The sequence below is a fragment of the Bactrocera oleae genome, chromosome X (assembly GCF_042242935.1).
Source record: "Bactrocera oleae isolate idBacOlea1 chromosome X, idBacOlea1, whole genome shotgun sequence".
Lineage (NCBI taxonomy): Eukaryota > Metazoa > Arthropoda > Insecta > Diptera > Tephritidae > Bactrocera > Bactrocera oleae.
This window is the reverse complement of record NC_091541.1, coordinates 3,923,398-3,944,020: the sequence shown is the minus strand read 5'-3', so window position 1 is coordinate 3,944,020 and position 20,623 is coordinate 3,923,398.

Genomic DNA, 20,623 nt, shown 5'->3' with positions numbered 1-20,623 from the left:
CTGCAATAACAATATAATTTGACTTTCGCTCAAACCAGTAAAATGGATGTTTTTCGGCTTAAGCAGTACAGTGCTCACGCAACTGATATACAATATACAAGAAAATCGGCTTTAAATCTAAATCTAAGAAAGTGCAATTTTTTCGGTTATATGAATATGTCAATTCTGCAATAACAATATAATTTGACTTTCGCTCAAACCAGTAAAATTGATGTTTTTCGGCTTAGGCAGTACAGTGCTCACGCAACTGATATACAATATACAAGAAAATCGGCTTTAAGTCTAAATCTAAGAAAGTGCAATTTTTCTGGTTATATTAATTTGTTAATCCTGAAATTATATGAAAGTTTGACTTTAGATCAAATCAGTAAAATCGATGTTTTGCGGCTTAAGCAGTACAGTGCTACCGCAGTTGACATACAATTTACAAGAAAATCGACTTTAAGTCTAAACCTAAGAAAGTGCAACTTTTTCGTTAATATTAATTTGTTAATCCTGCAATAACATTTCGGCTTAGGCGGTACAGCGATCAAGTAATTAACATACAATTTACAAGAAGATCGGCTTTAAGTCTAAAACTAAGAAAGTGCAATTTTTTCGGTAATATTAATTTGTTAATCCTGCAATAACAATATAATTTGACTTTCGCTCAAATCAGAAAAATTCATATTTTTCGGCTTAAGCAGTACAGTGCTCACGCAACTGACATACAATTTAGAAGAAAATCGGCTTTAAGTCTAAATCTAAGAAAGTGCAATTTTTTCGGTTATATGAATATGTAAATTCTGCAATAACATTATAATTTTACTTTCGCGCAAATCAGTAAAATTCATGTTTTTCGGCTTATGCGGTACAGTGCTCCAGCAACTGACATACAATTTACAAGAAAATCGGCTTTAAGTCTAAAACTAAGAAAGTGCAATTTTTTCGGTTATATTAATTTGTCAATACTGCAATAACAATATAATTTAACTTTCGCGCAAATCCGTAAAATTCATGTTTTTCGGCTCAAGCAGTACAGTGCTCACGCAACTGAAATACAATTTTTCAAGAAAATCGGCTTTAAGTCTAAATCTAAGAAAGTGCAATTTTTTCGGTTATATTAATTTGTCAATTCTGCAATAGCAATATAATTTTACTTTCGCGCAAATCAGTAGAATTGATGTTTTTCGGCTTATGCGGTACAGTGCTCACGCAACTGACATACAATTTACAAGAAAATCGGCTTTAAGTCTAAAACTAAGAAAGTGCAATTTTTTCGGTTATATTAATTTGTCAATACTGCAATAACAATATAATTTAACTTTCGCGCAAATCCGTAAAATTGATGTTTTTCGGCTTATGCGGTACAGTGCTCATGCAACTGACATACAATTTACAAGAAAATCGGCTTTAAGTCTAAAACTAAGAAGGTGCAATTTTTTCGGTTATATTAATTTGTTAATCCTGCAATAACATTATAATTTTACTTTCGCGCAAATCAGTAAAATTCATGTTTTTCGGCTCAAGCAGTACAGTGCTCACGCAACTGAAATACAATTTTTCAAGAAAATCGGCTTTAAGTCTAAATCTAAGAAAGTGCAATTTTTTCGGTTATATTAATTTGTCAATTCTGCAATAGCAATATAATTTTACTTTCGCGCAAATCAGTAGAATTGATGTTTTTCGGCTTATGCGGTACAGTGCTCACGCAACTGACATACAATTTACAAGAAAATCGGCTTTAAGTCTAAAACTAAGAAAGTGCAATTTTTTCGGTTATATTAATTTGTCAATACTGCAATAACAATATAATTTAACTTTCGCGCAAATCAGTAGAATTGATGTTTTTCGGCTTATGCGGTACAGTGCTCACGCAACTGACATACAATTTACAAGAAAATCGGCTTTAAGTCTAAAACTAAGAAAGTACAATTTTCTCGGATATATGAATATGTAAATTCTGCAATAACATTATAATTTTACTTTCGCGCAAATCAGTAAAATTCATGTTTTTCGGCTCAAGCAGTACAGTGCTCACGCAACTGAAATACAATTTTTCAAGAAAATCGGCTTTAAGTCTAAATCTAAGAAAGTGCAATTTTTTCGGTTATATTAATTTGTCAATTCTGCAATAGCAATATAATTTTACTTTCGCGCAAATCAGTAGAATTGATGTTTTTCGGCTTATGCGGTACAGTGCTCACGCAACTGACATACAATTTACAAGAAAATCGGCTTTAAGTCTAAAACTAAGAAAGTGCAATTTTTTCGGTTATATTAATTTGTCAATACTGCAATAACAATATAATTTAACTTTCGCGCAAATCCGTAAAATTGATGTTTTTCGGCTTATGCGGTACAGTGCTCATGCAACTGACATACAATTTACAAGAAAATCGGCTTTAAGTCTAAAACTAAGAAGGTGCAATTTTTTCGGTTATATTAATTTGTTAATCCTGCAATAACATTATAATTTTACTTTCGCGCAAATCAGTAAAATTCATGTTTTTCGGCTCAAGCAGTACAGTGCTCACGCAACTGAAATACAATTTTTCAAGAAAATCGGCTTTAAGTCTAAATCTAAGAAAGTGCAATTTTTTCGGTTATATTAATTTGTCAATTCTGCAATAGCAATATAATTTTACTTTCGCGCAAATCAGTAGAATTGATGTTTTTCGGCTTATGCGGTACAGTGCTCACGCAACTGACATACAATTTACAAGAAAATCGGCTTTAAGTCTAAAACTAAGAAAGTGCAATTTTTTCGGTTATATTAATTTGTCAATACTGCAATAACAATATAATTTAACTTTCGCGCAAATCAGTAGAATTGATGTTTTTCGGCTTATGCGGTACAGTGCTCACGCAACTGACATACAATTTACAAGAAAATCGGCTTTAAGTCTAAAACTAAGAAAGTACAATTTTCTCGGATATATGAATATGTAAATTCTGCAATAACATTATAATTTTACTTTCGCGCAAATCAGTAAAATTCATGTTTTTCGGCTCAAGCAGTACAGTGCTCACGCAACTGAAATACAATTTTTCAAGAAAATCGGCTTTAAGTCTAAATCTAAGAAAGTGCAATTTTTTCGGTTATATTAATTTGTCAATTCTGCAATAGCAATATAATTTTACTTTCGCGCAAATCAGTAGAATTGATGTTTTTCGGCTTATGCGGTACAGTGCTCACGCAACTGACATACAATTTACAAGAAAATCGGCTTTAAGTCTAAAACTAAGAAAGTGCAATTTTTTCGGTTATATTAATTTGTCAATACTGCAATAACAATATAATTTAACTTTCGCGCAAATCCGTAAAATTGATGTTTTTCGGCTTATGCGGTACAGTGCTCATGCAACTGACATACAATTTACAAGAAAATCGGCTTTAAGTCTAAAACTAAGAAGGTGCAATTTTTTCGGTTATATTAATTTGTTAATCCTGCAATAACATTATAATTTTACTTTTGCGCAAATCAGTAAAATTGATGTTTTTCGGTTTATGCGGTACAGTGCTCAAGTGATTAATATACAATTTACAAGAAAATCGAATTTGAGTCCAAACCTAAGAAAGTGCAATTATTTCGGTTATATTAATTTGTCAATTCTGCAATAGCAATATAATTTTACTTTCGCGCAAATCAGTAAAATTATGTTTTTCGGCGTATGCGGTACAGTGCTCAAGTGATTAACATACAATTTACAAGAAAATCGACTTTGAGTCTAAGCCTAAGAAAATGCAACTTTTTCGGTAATATTAATTTGTTAATCATGCAATAACAATATAATTTGACTTTCGCTCAAATCAGTAAAATTCATGTTTTTCGGCTTAAGCGGTACAGTGCTCGCGCAACTGAAATACAATTTACAAGAAAATCGGCTTTAAGTCTAAATCTAAGAAAGTGCAATTTTTTCGGTTATATTAATTTGTCAATTCTGCAATAGCAATATAATTTTACTTTCGCGCAAATCAGTAAAATTGATGTTTTTCGGCTTATGCGGTACAGTGCTCACGCAACTGACATACAATTTACAAGAAAATCGGCTTTAAGTCTAAAGCTAAGAAAGTGCAATTTTCTCGGTTATATGAATATGTAAATTCTGCAATAACATTATAATTTTACTTTCGCGCAAATCAGTAAAATTGATGATAATTTGAGTCTAAACCTAATAAAGTGCAACTTTTTCGGTAATATTAATTTGTTAATCCTGCAATAACAATATAATTTGACTTTCGCTCAAATCAGTAAAATTCATGTTTTTCGGCTTATGCGGCACAGTGCTCACGCAACTGACATACAATTAACAAGAAGATCGGCTTTAAGTCTAAAACTAAGAAGGTACAATTTTCTCGGTTATATGAATATGTAAATTCTGCAATAACATTATAATTTTACTTTCGCGCAAATCAGTAAAATTCATGTTTTTCGGCTTATGCGGTACAGTGCCCACGCAACTGACATAAAATTTACAAGAAAATCGGCTTTAAGTCTAAAACTAAGAAAGTACAATTTTCTCGGTTATATGAATATGTAAATTCTGCAATAACATTATAATTTTACTTTCGCGCAAATCAGTAAAATTGATGATAATTTGAGTCTAAACCTAATAAAGTGCAACTTTTTCGGTAATATTAATTTGTAAATTCTGCAATAACATTATAATTTTACTTTCGCGCAAATCAGTAAAATTCATGTTTTTCGGCTTATGCGGTACAGTGCTCACACAACCGACATAAAATTTACAAGAAAATCGGCTTTAAGTCTAAATCTAAGAAAGTGCAATTTTTTCGGTTATATGAATATGTAAATTCTGCAATAACATTATAATTTTACTTTCGCGCAAATCAGTAAAATTCATGTTTTTCGGCTTATACGGTACAGTGCTCACGCAACTGAAATACAATTTACAAGAAAATCGGCTTTAAGTCTAAAACTAAGAAAGTACAATTTTCTCGGATATATGAATATGTAAATTCTGCAATAACATTATAATTTTACTTTCGCGCAAATCAGTAAAATTGATGATAATTTGAGTCTAAACCTAATAAAGTGCAACTTTTTCGGTAATATTAATTTGTTAATCCTGCAATAACAATATAATTTGACTTTCGCTCAAATCAGAAAAATTCATATTTTTCGGCTCAAGCAGTACAGTGCTCACGCAACTGACATACAATTTAGAAGAAAATCGGCTTTAAGTCTAAATCTAAGAAAGTGCAATTTTTTCGGTTATATGAATATGTAAATTCTGCAATAACATTATAATTTTACTTTCGCGCAAATCAGTAAAATTCATGTTTTTCGGCTCAAGCGGTACAGTGCTCACGCAACTGACATACAATTTAGAAGAAAATCGGCTTTAAGTCTAAATCTAAGAAAGTGCAATTTTTTCGGTTATATGAATATGTAAATTCTGCAATAACATTATAATTTTACTTTCGCGCAAATCAGTAAAATTGATGATAATTTGAGTCTAAACCTAATAAAGTGCAACTTTTTCTGTAATATTAATTTGTAAATTCTGCAATAACATTATAATTTTACTTTCGCGCAAATCAGTAAAATTCATGTTTTTCGGCTTATGCGGTACAGTGCTCACGCAACTGACATAAAATTTACAAGAAAATCGGCTTTAAGTCTAAATCTAAGAAAGTGCAATTTTTTCGGTTATATGAATATGTAAATTCTGCAATAACATTATAATTTTACTTTCGCGCAAATCAGTAAAATTCATGTTTTTCGGCTTATGCGGTACAGTGCTCACGCAACTGACATACAATTTACAAGAAAATCGGCTTTAAGTCTAAAACTAAGAAAGTACAATTTTCTCGGATATATGAATATGTAAATTCTGCAATAACATTATAATTTTACTTTCGCGCAAATCAGTAAAATTGATGATAATTTGAGTCTAAACCTAATAAAGTGCAACTTTTTCGGTAATATTAATTTGTTAATCCTGCAATAACAATATAATTTGACTTTCGCTCAAATCAGAAAAATTCATATTTTTCGGCTCAAGCAGTACAGTGCTCACGCAACTGACATACAATTTAGAAGAAAATCGGCTCTAAGTCTAAATCTAAGAAAGTGCAATTTTTTCGGTTATATGAATATGTAAATTCTGCAATAACATTATAATTTTACTTTCGCGCAAATCAGTAAAATTGATGATAATTTGAGTCTAAACCTAATAAAGTGCAACTTTTTCGGTAATATTAATTTGTTAATCCTGCAATAACAATATAATTTGACTTTCGCTCAAATCAGTAAAATTCATGTTTTTCGGCTTATGCGGCACAGTGCTCACGCAACTGACATACAATTAACAAGAAGATCGGCTTTAAGTCTAAAACTAAGAAGGTACAATTTTCTCGGTTATATGAATATGTAAATTCTGCAATAACATTATAATTTTACTTTCGCGCAAATCAGTAAAATTCATGTTTTTCGGCTTATGCGGTACAGTGCCCACGCAACTGACATAAAATTTACAAGAAAATCGGCTTTAAGTCTAAAACTAAGAAAGTACAATTTTCTCGGTTATATGAATATGTAAATTCTGCAATAACATTATAATTTTACTTTCGCGCAAATCAGAAAAATTGATGATAATTTGAGTCTAAACCTAATAAAGTGCAACTTTTTCGGTAATATTAATTTGTAAATTCTGCAATAACATTATAATTTTACTTTCGCGCAAATCAGTAAAATTGATGATAATTTGAGTCTAAACCTAATAAAGTGCAATTTTTTCGGTAATATTAATTTGTTAATCCTGCAATAACAATATAATTTGACTTTCGCTCAAATCAGAAAAATTCATATTTTTCGGCTCAAGCAGTACAGTGCTCACGCAACTGACATACAATTTAGAAGAAAATCGGCTTTAAGTCTAAATCTAAGAAAGTGCAATTTTTTCGGTTATATGAATATGTAAATTCTGCAATAACATTATAATTTTACTTTCGCGCAAATCAGTAAAATTGATGATAATTTGAGTCTAAACCTAATAAAGTGCAACTTTTTCTGTAATATTAATTTGTAAATTCTGCAATAACATTATAATTTTACTTTCGCGCAAATCAGTAAAATTGATGATAATTTGAGTCTAAACCTAATAAAGGGCAACTTTTTCGGTAATATTAATTTGCTAATCCTGCAATAACAATATAATTTGACTTTCGCTCAAATCAGAAAAATTCATATTTTTCGGCTCAAGCAGTACAGTGCTCACGCAACTGACATACAATTTAGAAGAAAATCGGCTTTAAGTCTAAATCTAAGAAAGTGCAATTTTTTCGGTTATATGAATATGTAAATTCTGCAATAACATTATAATTTTACTTTCGCGCAAATCAGTAAAATTCATGTTTTTCGGCTCAAGCGGTACAGTGCTCACGCAACTGACATACAATTTAGAAGAAAATCGGCTTTAAGTCTAAATCTAAGAAAGTGCAATTTTTTCGGTTATATGGATATGTAAATTCTGCAATAACATTATAATTTTACTTTCGCGCAAATCAGTAAAATTGATGATAATTTGAGTCTAAACCTAATAAAGTGCAACTTTTTCTGTAATATTAATTTGTAAATTCTGCAATAACATTATAATTTTACTTTCGCGCAAATCAGTAAAATTCATGTTTTTCGGCTTATGCGGTACAGTGCTCACGCAACTGACATAAAATTTACAAGAAAATCGGCTTTAATTCTAAATCTAAGAAAGTGCAAATTTTTCGGTAATATTAATTTGTTAATCCTGAAATAATATGAAAGTTTGGCTTTAGAGCAAATCAGTAAAATCGATGGTTTGCGGCTTAAGCAGTACAGTTCTACCGAATTTGACATACAATTAACAAGAAAATCGACTTTAAGTCTAAACCTAAGAAAGTGCAACTTTTTCGTTAATATTAATTTGTTAATCCTGCAATAACAATATAATTTGACTTTGGCGCAAATCAGTAAAAATCATGTTTTTCGGCTTAAGCGGTACAGTGCTCACGCAACTGACATACAATTTACAAGAAAATCGGCTTTAAGTCTAATCTAAGAAAGTGCAATTTTTTCGGTTATATTAATTTGTTAATCCTGAAATTATATGAAAGTTTGACTTTAGATCAAATCAGTAAAATCGATGTTTTGCGGCTTAAGCAGTACAGTGCTACCGCAATTGACATACAATTTGCAAAAAAATCGACTTTAAGTCTAAACCTAAGAAAGTGCAATTTTTTCGGTTATATGAATATGTCAATTCTGCAATAACAATATAATTTGACTTTCGCTCAAACCAGTAAAATTGATGTTTTTCGGCTTAAGCGGTACAGTGCTACCGCAATTGACATACAATTTACAAGAAAATCGACTTTAAGTCTAAACCTAAGAAAGTGCAACTTTTTCGGTAATATTAATTTGTTAATCCTGCAATAACAATATAATTTGACTTTAGCTCAAATCAGTAAAATTCATGTTTTTCGGCTTAAGCGGTACAGTGCTCACGCAACTGACATACAATTTACAAGAAAATCGGCTTTAAGTTTAAATTTAAGAAAGTGCAATTTTTTCGGTTATATGAATATGTGAATTCTGCAAAAACAATATAATTTGACTTTCGCTCAAACCAGTAAAATTGATGTTTTTCGGCTTAAGCGGTACAGTGCTCACGCAATTGACATACAATTTAAAAGAAAATTGACTTTAAGTCTAAAACTAAGAAAGTGCAATTTTTTCGATTATATGAATATGTGAATTCTGCAAAAACAATATAATTTGACTTTCGCTCAAACCAGTAAAATTGATGTTTTTCGGCTTAAGCGGTACAGTGCTCACGCAATTGACATACAATTTAAAAGAAAATTGAGTTTAAGTCTAAAACTAAGAAAGTGCAATTTTTTCGGTTATATGAATATGTCAATTCTGCAATAACAATATAATTTGACTTTCGCTCAAACCAGTAAAATGGATGTTTTTCGGCTTAAGCAGTACAGTGCTCACGCAACTGATATACAATATACAAGAAAATCGGCTTTAAATCTAAATCTAAGAAAGTGCAATTTTTTCGGTTATATGAATATGTCAATTCTGCAATAACAATATAATTTGACTTTCGCTCAAACCAGTAAAATTGATGTTTTTCGGCTTAGGCAGTACAGTGCTCACGCAACTGATATACAATATACAAGAAAATCGGCTTTAAGTCTAAATCTAAGAAAGTGCAATTTTTCTGGTTATATTAATTTGTTAATCCTGAAATTATATGAAAGTTTGACTTTAGATCAAATCAGTAAAATCGATGTTTTGCGGCTTAAGCAGTACAGTGCTACCGCAGTTGACATACAATTTACAAGAAAATCGACTTTAAGTCTAAACCTAAGAAAGTGCAACTTTTTCGTTAATATTAATTTGTTAATCCTGCAATAACATTTCGGCTTAGGCGGTACAGCGATCAAGTAATTAACATACAATTTACAAGAAAATCGACTTTAAGTCTAAATCTAAGAAAGTGCAATTTTTTCGGTTATATTAATTTGTTAATCCTGAAATTATATGAAAGTTTGACTTTAGAGCAAATCAGTAAAATCGATGGATTGCGGCTTAAGCAGTACAGTGCTACCGAATTTGACATACAATTTACAAGAAAATCGACTTTAAGTCTAAACCTAAGAAAGTGCAACTTTTTCGTTAATATTAATTTGTTAATCCTGCAATAACAATATAATTTGACTTTCGCTCAAATCAGTAAAAATCATGTTTTTCGGCTTAAGCGGTACAATGCTCACGCAACTGACATACAATTTACAAGAAAATCGGCTTTAAGTCTAATCTAAGAAAGTGCAATTTTTTCGGTTATATTAATTTGTTAATCCTGAAATTATATGAAAGTTTGACTTTAGATCAAATCAGTAAAATCGATGTTTTGCGGCTTAAGCAGTACAGTGCTACCGCAATTGACATACAATTTACAAAAAAATCGACTTTAAGTCTAAACCTAAGAAAGTGCAATTTTTTCGGTTATATGAATATGTCAATTCTGCAATAACAATATAATTTGACTTTCGCTCAAACCAGTAAAATTGATCTTTTTTGGCTTAAGCAGTACAGTGCCCACGCAACTGACATACAATTTACAAGAAAATCGGCTTTAATTCTAAATCTAAGAAAGTGCAAATTTTTCGGTAATATTAATTTGTTAATCCTGAAATAATATGAAAGTTTGGCTTTAGAGCAAATCAGTAAAATCGATGGTTTGCGGCTTAAGCAGTACAGTGCTACCGAATTTGACATACAATTTACAAGAAAATCGACTTTAAGTCTAAACCTAAGAAAGTGCAACTTTTTCGTTAATATTAATTTGTTAATCCTGCAATAACAATATAATTTGACTTTCGCTCAAATCAGTAAAATTGATGTTTTTCGGCTTAAGCGGTACAGTGCTCATGCAATTGACATACAATTTACAAGAAAATCGACTTTAAGTCTAAATCTAAGAAAGTGCAATTTTTTCGGTTATATTAATTTGTTAATCCTGAAATTATATGAAAGTTTGACTTTAGATCAAATCAGTAAAATCGATGTTTTGCGGTTTAAGCAGTACAGTGCTACCGCAATTGACATACAATTTACAAGAAAATCGACTTTAAGTCTAAACCTAAGAAAGTGCAACTTTTTCGGTAATATTAATTTGTTAATCCTGCAATAACAATATAATTTGACTTTAGCTCAAATCAGTAAAATTCATGTTTTTCGGCTTAAGCGGTACAGTGCTCACGCAACTGACATACAATTTACAAGAAAATCGGCTTTAAGTTTAAATTTAAGAAAGTGCAATTTTTTCGGTTATATGAATATGTGAATTCTGCAAAAACAATATAATTTGACTTTCGCTCAAACCAGTAAAATTGATGTTTTTCGGCTTAAGCGGTACAGTGCTCACGCAATTGACATACAATTTAAAAGAAAATTGACTTTAAGTCTAAAACTAAGAAAGTGCAATTTTTTCGATTATATGAATATGTGAATTCTGCAAAAACAATATAATTTGACTTTCGCTCAAACCAGTAAAATTGATGTTTTTCGGCTTAAGCGGTACAGTGCTCACGCAATTGACATACAATTTAAAAGAAAATTGAGTTTAAGTCTAAAACTAAGAAAGTGCAATTTTTTCGGTTATATGAATATGTCAATTCTGCAATAACAATATAATTTGACTTTCGCTCAAACCAGTAAAATGGATGTTTTTCGGCTTAAGCAGTACAGTGCTCACGCAACTGATATACAATATACAAGAAAATCGGCTTTAAATCTAAATCTAAGAAAGTGCAATTTTTTCGGTTATATGAATATGTCAATTCTGCAATAACAATATAATTTGACTTTCGCTCAAACCAGTAAAATTGATGTTTTTCGGCTTAGGCAGTACAGTGCTCACGCAACTGATATACAATATACAAGAAAATCGGCTTTAAGTCTAAATCTAAGAAAGTGCAATTTTTCTGGTTATATTAATTTGTTAATCCTGAAATTATATGAAAGTTTGACTTTAGATCAAATCAGTAAAATCGATGTTTTGCGGCTTAAGCAGTACAGTGCTACCGCAGTTGACATACAATTTACAAGAAAATCGACTTTAAGTCTAAACCTAAGAAAGTGCAACTTTTTCGTTAATATTAATTTGTTAATCCTGCAATAACATTTCGGCTTAGGCGGTACAGCGATCAAGTAATTAACATACAATTTACAAGAAAATCGACTTTAAGTCTAAATCTAAGAAAGTGCAATTTTTTCGGTTATATTAATTTGTTAATCCTGAAATTATATGAAAGTTTGACTTTAGAGCAAATCAGTAAAATCGATGGATTGCGGCTTAAGCAGTACAGTGCTACCGAATTTGACATACAATTTACAAGAAAATCGACTTTAAGTCTAAACCTAAGAAAGTGCAACTTTTTCGTTAATATTAATTTGTTAATCCTGCAATAACAATATAATTTGACTTTCGCTCAAATCAGTAAAAATCATGTTTTTCGGCTTAAGCGGTACAATGCTCACGCAACTGACATACAATTTACAAGAAAATCGGCTTTAAGTCTAATCTAAGAAAGTGCAATTTTTTCGGTTATATTAATTTGTTAATCCTGAAATTATATGAAAGTTTGACTTTAGATCAAATCAGTAAAATCGATGTTTTGCGGCTTAAGCAGTACAGTGCTACCGCAATTGACATACAATTTACAAAAAAATCGACTTTAAGTCTAAACCTAAGAAAGTGCAATTTTTTCGGTTATATGAATATGTCAATTCTGCAATAACAATATAATTTGACTTTCGCTCAAACCAGTAAAATTGATCTTTTTTGGCTTAAGCAGTACAGTGCCCACGCAACTGACATACAATTTACAAGAAAATCGGCTTTAATTCTAAATCTAAGAAAGTGCAAATTTTTCGGTAATATTAATTTGTTAATCCTGAAATAATATGAAAGTTTGGCTTTAGAGCAAATCAGTAAAATCGATGGTTTGCGGCTTAAGCAGTACAGTGCTACCGAATTTGACATACAATTTACTAGAAAATCGACTTTAAGTCTAAACCTAAGAAAGTGCAACTTTTTCGTTAATATTAATTTGTTAATCCTGCAATAACAATATAATTTGACTTTCGCTCAAATCAGTAAAATTGATGTTTTTCGGCTTAAGCGGTACAGTGCTCATGCAATTGACATACAATTTACAAGAAAATCGACTTTAAGTCTAAATCTAAGAAAGTGCAATTTTTTCGGTTATATTAATTTGTTAATCCTGAAATTATATGAAAGTTTGACTTTAGATCAAATCAGTAAAATCGATGTTTTGCGGTTTAAGCAGTACAGTGCTACCGCAATTGACATACAATTTACAAAAAAATCGACTTTAAGTCTAAACCTAAGAAAGTGCAATTTTTTCGGTTATATGAATATGTCAATTCTGCAATAACAATATAATTTGACTTTCGCTCAAATCAGTAAAAATCATGTTTTTCGGCTTAAGCGGTACAGTGCTCACGCAACTGACATACAATTTACAAGAAAATCGGCTTTAAGTCTAATCTAAGAAAATGCAATTTTTTCGGTTATATTAATTTGTTAATCCTGAAATTATATGAAAGTTTGACTTTAGATCAAATCAGTAAAATCGATGTTTTGCGGCTTAAGCAGTACAGTGCTACCGCAATTGACATACAATTTACAAAAAAATCGACTTTAAGTCTAAACCTAAGAAAGTGCAATTTTTTCGGTTATATGAATATGTCAATTCTGCAATAACAATATAATTTGACTTTCGCTCAAACCAGTAAAATTGATGTTTTTCGGCTTAAGCGGTACAGTGCTCATGCAATTGACATACAATTTACAAGAAAATCGACTTTAAGTCTAAATCTAAGAAAGTGCAATTTTTTCGGTTATATTAATTTGTTAATCCTGAAATTATATGAAAGTTTGACTTTAGATCAAATCAGTAAAATCGATGTTTTGCGGCTTAAGCAGTACAGTGCTACCGCAGTTGACATACAATTTACAAGAAAATGGACTTATATTTTAAACCTAAGAAAGTGCAATTTTTTCGGTTATATTAATTTGTTAATCCTGAAATAACATTTCGGCTTAAGCGGTTTAGCGATCAAGTAATTAACGTACAATTGTTAACCCTAAAATAAAATGAAAGTTTGCTTTAAGCGCAAATCAGTAAAATTGATGTTCTTCGGCCTAAGCTCTACAGCGCTCAAGTAATTAACATACAATTTACAAGAAAATCGACTTTAAGTCTAAATCTAAGAAAGTGCAAATTTTTCGGTTATATTAATTTGTTAATCCTGAAATTATATGAAAGTTTGACTTTAGAGCAAATCAGTAAAATCGATGGTTTGCGGCTTAAGCGGTACAGTGCTTCCGCAGTTGACATACAATTTACAAGGAAAATCGGCTTTAAGTAAAAATCTAAGAAAGTTAAATTTTTTCTTTTCTGTTCTTTATATTAATTTGTTAATCCTGCCATAACATTATAGTTTTACTTTCGCTCAAATCAGTAAAATTCATGTTTTTCGGCTTAAGCGGTACAGTGCTCACGCAATTGACATACAATTTACAAGAAAATCTTCTTTAAGTCTAAACCAAGAAAGTGCAATTTTTTTCGATTATAAGAATATATCAATTCTGCAACAACAATATAATTTGACTTTCGCTAAAATCAGTAAAATTCATGTTTTTCGGCTTAAGCGGTACAGTGCTCACGCAACTGACATACAATTTACAAGAAAATCGGCTTTAAGTCTAAATCTAAGAAAGTAACACAGTGCAATTTTTTCGGTTATATGAATATGTCAATTCTGCAATAACAATATAATTTAACTTTCGCTCAAATCAGTAAAATTCATGTTTTTCGGCTAAAGCAGTACAGTGCTCACGCAATTGGCATACAGTTTACAAGAAAATCGACTTTAAGTCTGAAACTAAGAAAGTGCAATTTTTTCGGTTATATGAATATGTCAATTCTGCAATAACAATATAATTTGACTTTCGCTCAAATCAGTAAAAATCATGTTTTGCGGCTTAAGCAGTACAGTGCTACCGCAATTGACATGCAATTTACAAGAAAATCGACTTTAAGTCTAAACCTAAGAAAGTGCAACTTTTTCGGTAATATTAATTTGTTAATCCTGCAATAACAATATAATTTGACTTTAGCTCAAATCAGTAAAATTCATGTTTTTCGGCTTAAGCGGTACAGTGCTCACGCAATTGACATACAATTTAAAAGAAAATTGACTTTAAGTCTAAAACTAAGAAAGTGCAATTTTTTCGGTTATACGAATATGTGAATTCTGCAATAACAATATAATTTGACTTTCGCTCAAACCAGTAAAATTGATGTTTTTCGGCTTAAGCGGTACAGTGCTCACGCAATTGACATACAATTTAAAAGAAAATTGACTTTAAGTCTAAAACTAAGAAAGTGAAATTTTTTCGGTTATATGAATATGTCAATTCTGCAATAACAATATAATTTGACTTTCGCTCAAACCAGTAAAATTGATGTTTTTCGGCTTAAGCAGTACAGTGCTCACGCAACTGATATACAATATACAAGAAAATCGGCTTTAAATCTAAATCTAAGAAAGTGCAATTTTTTCGGTTATATGAATATGTCAATTCTGCAATAACAATATAATTTGACTTTCGCTCAAACCAGTAAAATTGATGTTTTTCGGCTTAGGCAGTACAGTGCTCACGCAACTGATATACAATATACAAGAAAATCGGCTTTAAGTCTAAATCTAAGAAAGTGCAATTTTTCTGGTTATATTAATTTGTTAATCCTGAAATTATATGAAAGTTTGACTTTAGATCAAATCAGTAAAATCGATGTTTTGCGGCTTAAGCAGTACAGTGCTACCGCAGTTGACATACAATTTACAAGAAAATGGACTTAAATTTTAAACCTAAGAAAGTGCAATTTTTTCGGTTATACGAATATGTGAATTCTGCAATAACAATATAATTTGACTTTCGCTCAAACCAGTAAAATTGATGTTTTTCGGCTTAAGCGGTACAGTGCTCACGCAACTGATATACAATATACAAGAAAATCGGCTTTAAGTCTAAATCTATGAAAGTGCAATTTTTTCGGTTATATGAATATGTCAATTCTGCAATAACAATATAATTTGACTTTCGCTCAAACCAGTAAAATTGATGTTTTTCGGCTTAGGCAGTACAGTGCTCACGCAACTGATATACAATATACAAGAAAATCGGCTTTAAGTCTAAATCTAAGAAAGTGCAATTTTTTTGGTTATATTAATTTGTTAATCCTGAAATTATATGAAAGTTTGACTTTAGAGCAAATCAGTAAAATCGATGCTTTTAGGCTTAATCAGTACAGTGCTACCGCATTTGACATACAATTTAAAAGAAAATTGACTTTAAGTCTAAAACTAAGAAAGTGCAATTTTTTCGGTTATACGAATATGTGAATTCTGCAATAACAATATAATTTGACTTTCGCTCAAACCAGTAAAATTGATGTTTTTCGGCTTAAGCGGTACAGTGCTCACGCAATTGACATACAATTTAAAAGAAAATTGAGTTTAAGTCTAAAACTAAGAAAGTGAAATTTTTTCGGTTATATGAATATGTCAATTCTGCAATAACAATATAATTTGACTTTCGCTCAAACCAGTAAAATCGATGTTTTGCGGCTTAAGCAGTACAGTGCTAACGCAATTGACATACAATTTACAAAAAAATCGACTTTAAGTCTAAACCTAAGAAAGTGCAATTTTTTCGGTTATATGAATATGTCAATTCTGCAATAACAATATAATTTGACTTTCGCTCAAACCAGTAAAATTGATGTTTTTCGGCTTAAGCGGTACAGTGCTCCTGCAATTGACATACAATTTACAAGAAAATCGACTTTAAGTCTAAATCTAAGAAAGTGCAATTTTTTCGGTTATATTAATTTGTTAATCCTGAAATTATATGAAAGTTTGACTTTAGATCAAATCAGTAAAATCGATGTTTTGCGGCTTAAGCAGTACAGTGCTACCGCAACTGACATACAATTTACAAGAAAATCGGCTTTAAGTTTAAATTTAAGAAAGTGCTATTTTTTCGGTTATATGAATATGTCAATTCTGCAATAACAATATAATTTGACTTTCGCTCAAACCAGTAAAAATGATGTTTTTCGGCTTAAGCGGTACAGTGCTCATGCAATTGACATACAATTTACAAGAAAATCGACTTTAAGTCTAAATCTAAGAAAGTGCAATTTTTTCGGTTATATTAATTTGTTAATCCTGAAATTATATGAAAGTTTGACTTTAGAGCAAATCAGTAAAATCGATGGTTTGCGGCTTAAGCAGTACAGTGCTACCGAATTTGACATACAATTTACAAGAAAATCGACTTTAAGTCTAAACCTAAGAAAGTGCAACTTTTTCGTTAATATTAATTTGTTAATCCTGCAATAACAATATAATTTGACTTTCGCTCAAATCAGTAAAAATCATGTTTTTCGGCTTAAGCGGTACAATGCTCACGCAACTGACATACAATTTACAAGAAAATCGGCTTTAAGTCTAATCTAAGAAAGTGCAATTTTTTCGGTTATATTAATTTGTTAATCCTGAAATTATATGAAAGTTTGACTTTAGATCAAATCAGTAAAATCGATGTTTTGCGGCTTAAGCAGTACAGTGCTACCGCAATTGACATACAATTTACAAAAAAATCGACTTTAAGTCTAAACCTAAGAAAGTGCAATTTTTTCGGTTATATGAATATGTCAATTCTGCAATAACAATATAATTTGACTTTCGCTCAAATCAGTAAAAATCATCGTTTTCGGCTTAAGCGGTACAGTGCTCACGCAACTGACATACAATTTACAAGAAAATCGGCTTTAAGTCTAATCTAAGAAAGTGCAATTTTTTCGGTTATGTTAATTTGTTAATCCTGAAATTATATGAAAGTTTGACTTTAGATCAAATCAGTAAAATCGATGTTTTGCGGCTTAAGCAGTACAGTGCTACCGCAATTGACATACAATTTACAAAAAAATCGACTTTAAGTCTAAACCTAAGAAAGTGCAATTTTTTCGGTTATATGAATATGTCAATTCTGCAATAACAATATAATTTGACTTTCGGTCAAATCAGTAAAAATCATGTTTTTCGGCTTAAGCGGTACAGTGCTCACGCAACTGACATACAATTTACAAGAAAATCGACTTTAAGTCTAAACCTAAGAAAGTGCAACTTTTTCGTTAATATTAATTTGTTAATCCTGCAATAACAATATAATTTGACTTTCGCTCAAATCAGTAAAAGTCATGTTTTTCGGCTTAAGCGGTACAATGCTCACGCAACTGACATACAATTTACAAGAAAATCGGCTTTAAGTCTAATCTAAGAAAGTGCAATTTTTTCGGTTATGTTAATTTGTTAATCCTGAAATTATATGAAAGTTTGACTTTAGATCAAATCAGTAAAATCGATGTTTTGCGGCTTAAGCAGTACAGTGCTACCGCAATTGACATACAATTTACAAGAAAATCGGCTTTAAGTTTAAATTTAAGAAAGTGCAATTTTTTCGGTTATATGAATATGTGAATTCTGCAATAACAATATAATTTGACTTTCGCTCAAACCAGTAAAATTGATGTTTTTCGGCTTAAGCGGTACAGTGCTCACGCAATTGACATACAATTTAAAAGAAAATTGACTTTAAGTCTAAAACTAAGAAAGTGCAATTTTTTCGGTTATATGAATATGTGAATTCTGCAATAACAATATAATTTGACTTTCGCTCAAACCAGTAAAATTGATGTTTTTCGGCTTAAGCGGTACAGTGCTCACGCAATTGACATACAATTTAAAAGAAAATTGACTTAAAATCTAAAACTAAGAAAGTGCAATTTTTTCGGTTATATGAATATGTCAATTCTGCAATAACAATATAATTTGACTTTCGCTCAAACCAGTAAAATTGATGTTTTTCGGCTTAAGCAGTACTGTGCTCACGCAACTGATATACAATATACAAGAAAATCGGCTTTAAGTCTAAAACTAAGAAAGTGCAATTTTTTCGGTTATATGAATATGTGAATTCTGCAATAACAATATAATTTGACTTTCGCTCAAACCAGTAAAATTGATGTTTTTCGGCTTAAGCGGTACAGTGCTCACGCAATTGACATACAATTTAAAAGAAAATTGACTTAAAATCTAAAACTAAGAAAGTGCAATTTTTTCGGTTATATGAATATGTCAATTCTGCAATAACAATATAATTTGACTTTCGCTCAAACCAGTAAAATTGATGTTTTTCGGTTTAGGCAGTACAGTGCTCACGCAACTGATATACAATATACAAGAAAATCGGCTTTAAGACTAAATCTAAGAAAGTGCAATTTTTCTGGTTATATTAATTTGTTAATCCTGAAATTATATGAAAGTTTGACTTTAGATCAAATCAGTAAAATCGATGTTTTGCGGCTTTAGCAGTACAGTGCTACCGCAGTTGACATACAATTTACAAGAAAATGGACTTAAATTTTAAACCTAAGCAATTGCAATTTTTTCGGTTATTTTAATTTGTTAATCCTGGAATAACATTTCGGCTTAGGCGGTACAGCGATCAAGTAATTAACATACAATTTACAAGAAAATCGACTTTAAGTCTAAATCTAAGAAAGTGCAATTTTTTCGGTTATATTAATTTGTTAATCCTGAAATTATATGAAAGTTTGACTTTAGAGCAAATCAGTAAAATCGATGGTTTGCGGCTTAAGCAGTACAGTGCTACCGAATTTGACATACAATTTACAAGAAAATCGACTTTAAGTCTAAACCTAAGAAAGTGCAACTTTTTCGTTAATATTAATTTGTTAATCCTGCAATAATATGAAAGTTTGACTTTAGATCAAATCAGTAAAATCGATGTTTTGCGGCTTAAGCAGTACAGTGCTACTGCAACTGACATACAATTTACAAGAAAATCGGCTTTAAGTTTAAATTTAAGAAAGTGCTATTTTTTCGGTTATATGAATATGTCAATTCTGCAATAACAATATAATTTGACTTTCGCTCAAACCAGTAAAATTGATGTTTTTCGGCTTAAGCGGTACAGTGCTCATGCAATTGACATACAATTTACAAGAAAATCGACTTTAAGTCTAAATCTAAGAAAGTGCAATTTTTTCGGTTATATTAATTTGTTAATCCTGAAATTATATGAAAGTTTGACTTTAGAGCAAATCAGTAAAATCGATGGTTTGCGGCTTAAGCAGTACAGTGCTACCGAATTTGACATACAATTTACAAGAAAATCGACTTTAAGTCTAAACCTAAGAAAGTGCAACTTTTTCGTTAATAATAATTTGTTAATCCTGCAATAACAATATAATTTGACTTTCGCTCAAATCAGTAAAAATCATGTTTTTCGGCTTAAGCGGTACAGTGCTCACGCAACTGACATACAATTTACAAGAAAATCGGCTTTAAGTCTAATCTAAGAAAGTTCAATTTTTTCGGTTATGTTAATTTGTTAATCCTGAAATTATATGAAAGTTTGACTTTAGATCAAATCAGTAAAATCGATGTTTTGCGGCTTAAGCAGTACAGTGCTACCGCAATTGACATACAATTTACAAAAAAATCGACTTTAAGTCTAAACCTAAGAAAGTGCAATTTTTTCGGTTATATGAATATGTCAATTCTGCAATAACAATATAATTTGACTTTCGGTCAAATCAGTAAAAATCATGTTTTTCGGCTTAAGCGGTACAGTGCTCACGCAACTGACATACAATTTACAAGAAAATCGACTTTAAGTCTAAACCTAAGAAAGTGCAACTTTTTCGTTAATATTAATTTGTTAATCCTGCAATAACAATATAATTTGACTTTCGCTCAAATCAGTAAAAGTCATGTTTTTCGGCTTAAGCGGTACAATGCTCACGCAACTGACATACAATTTACAAGAAAATCGGCTTTAAGTCTAATCTAAGAAAGTGCAATTTTTTCGGTTATGTTAATTTGTTAATCCTGAAATTATATGAAAGTTTGACTTTAGATCAAATCAGTAAAATCGATGT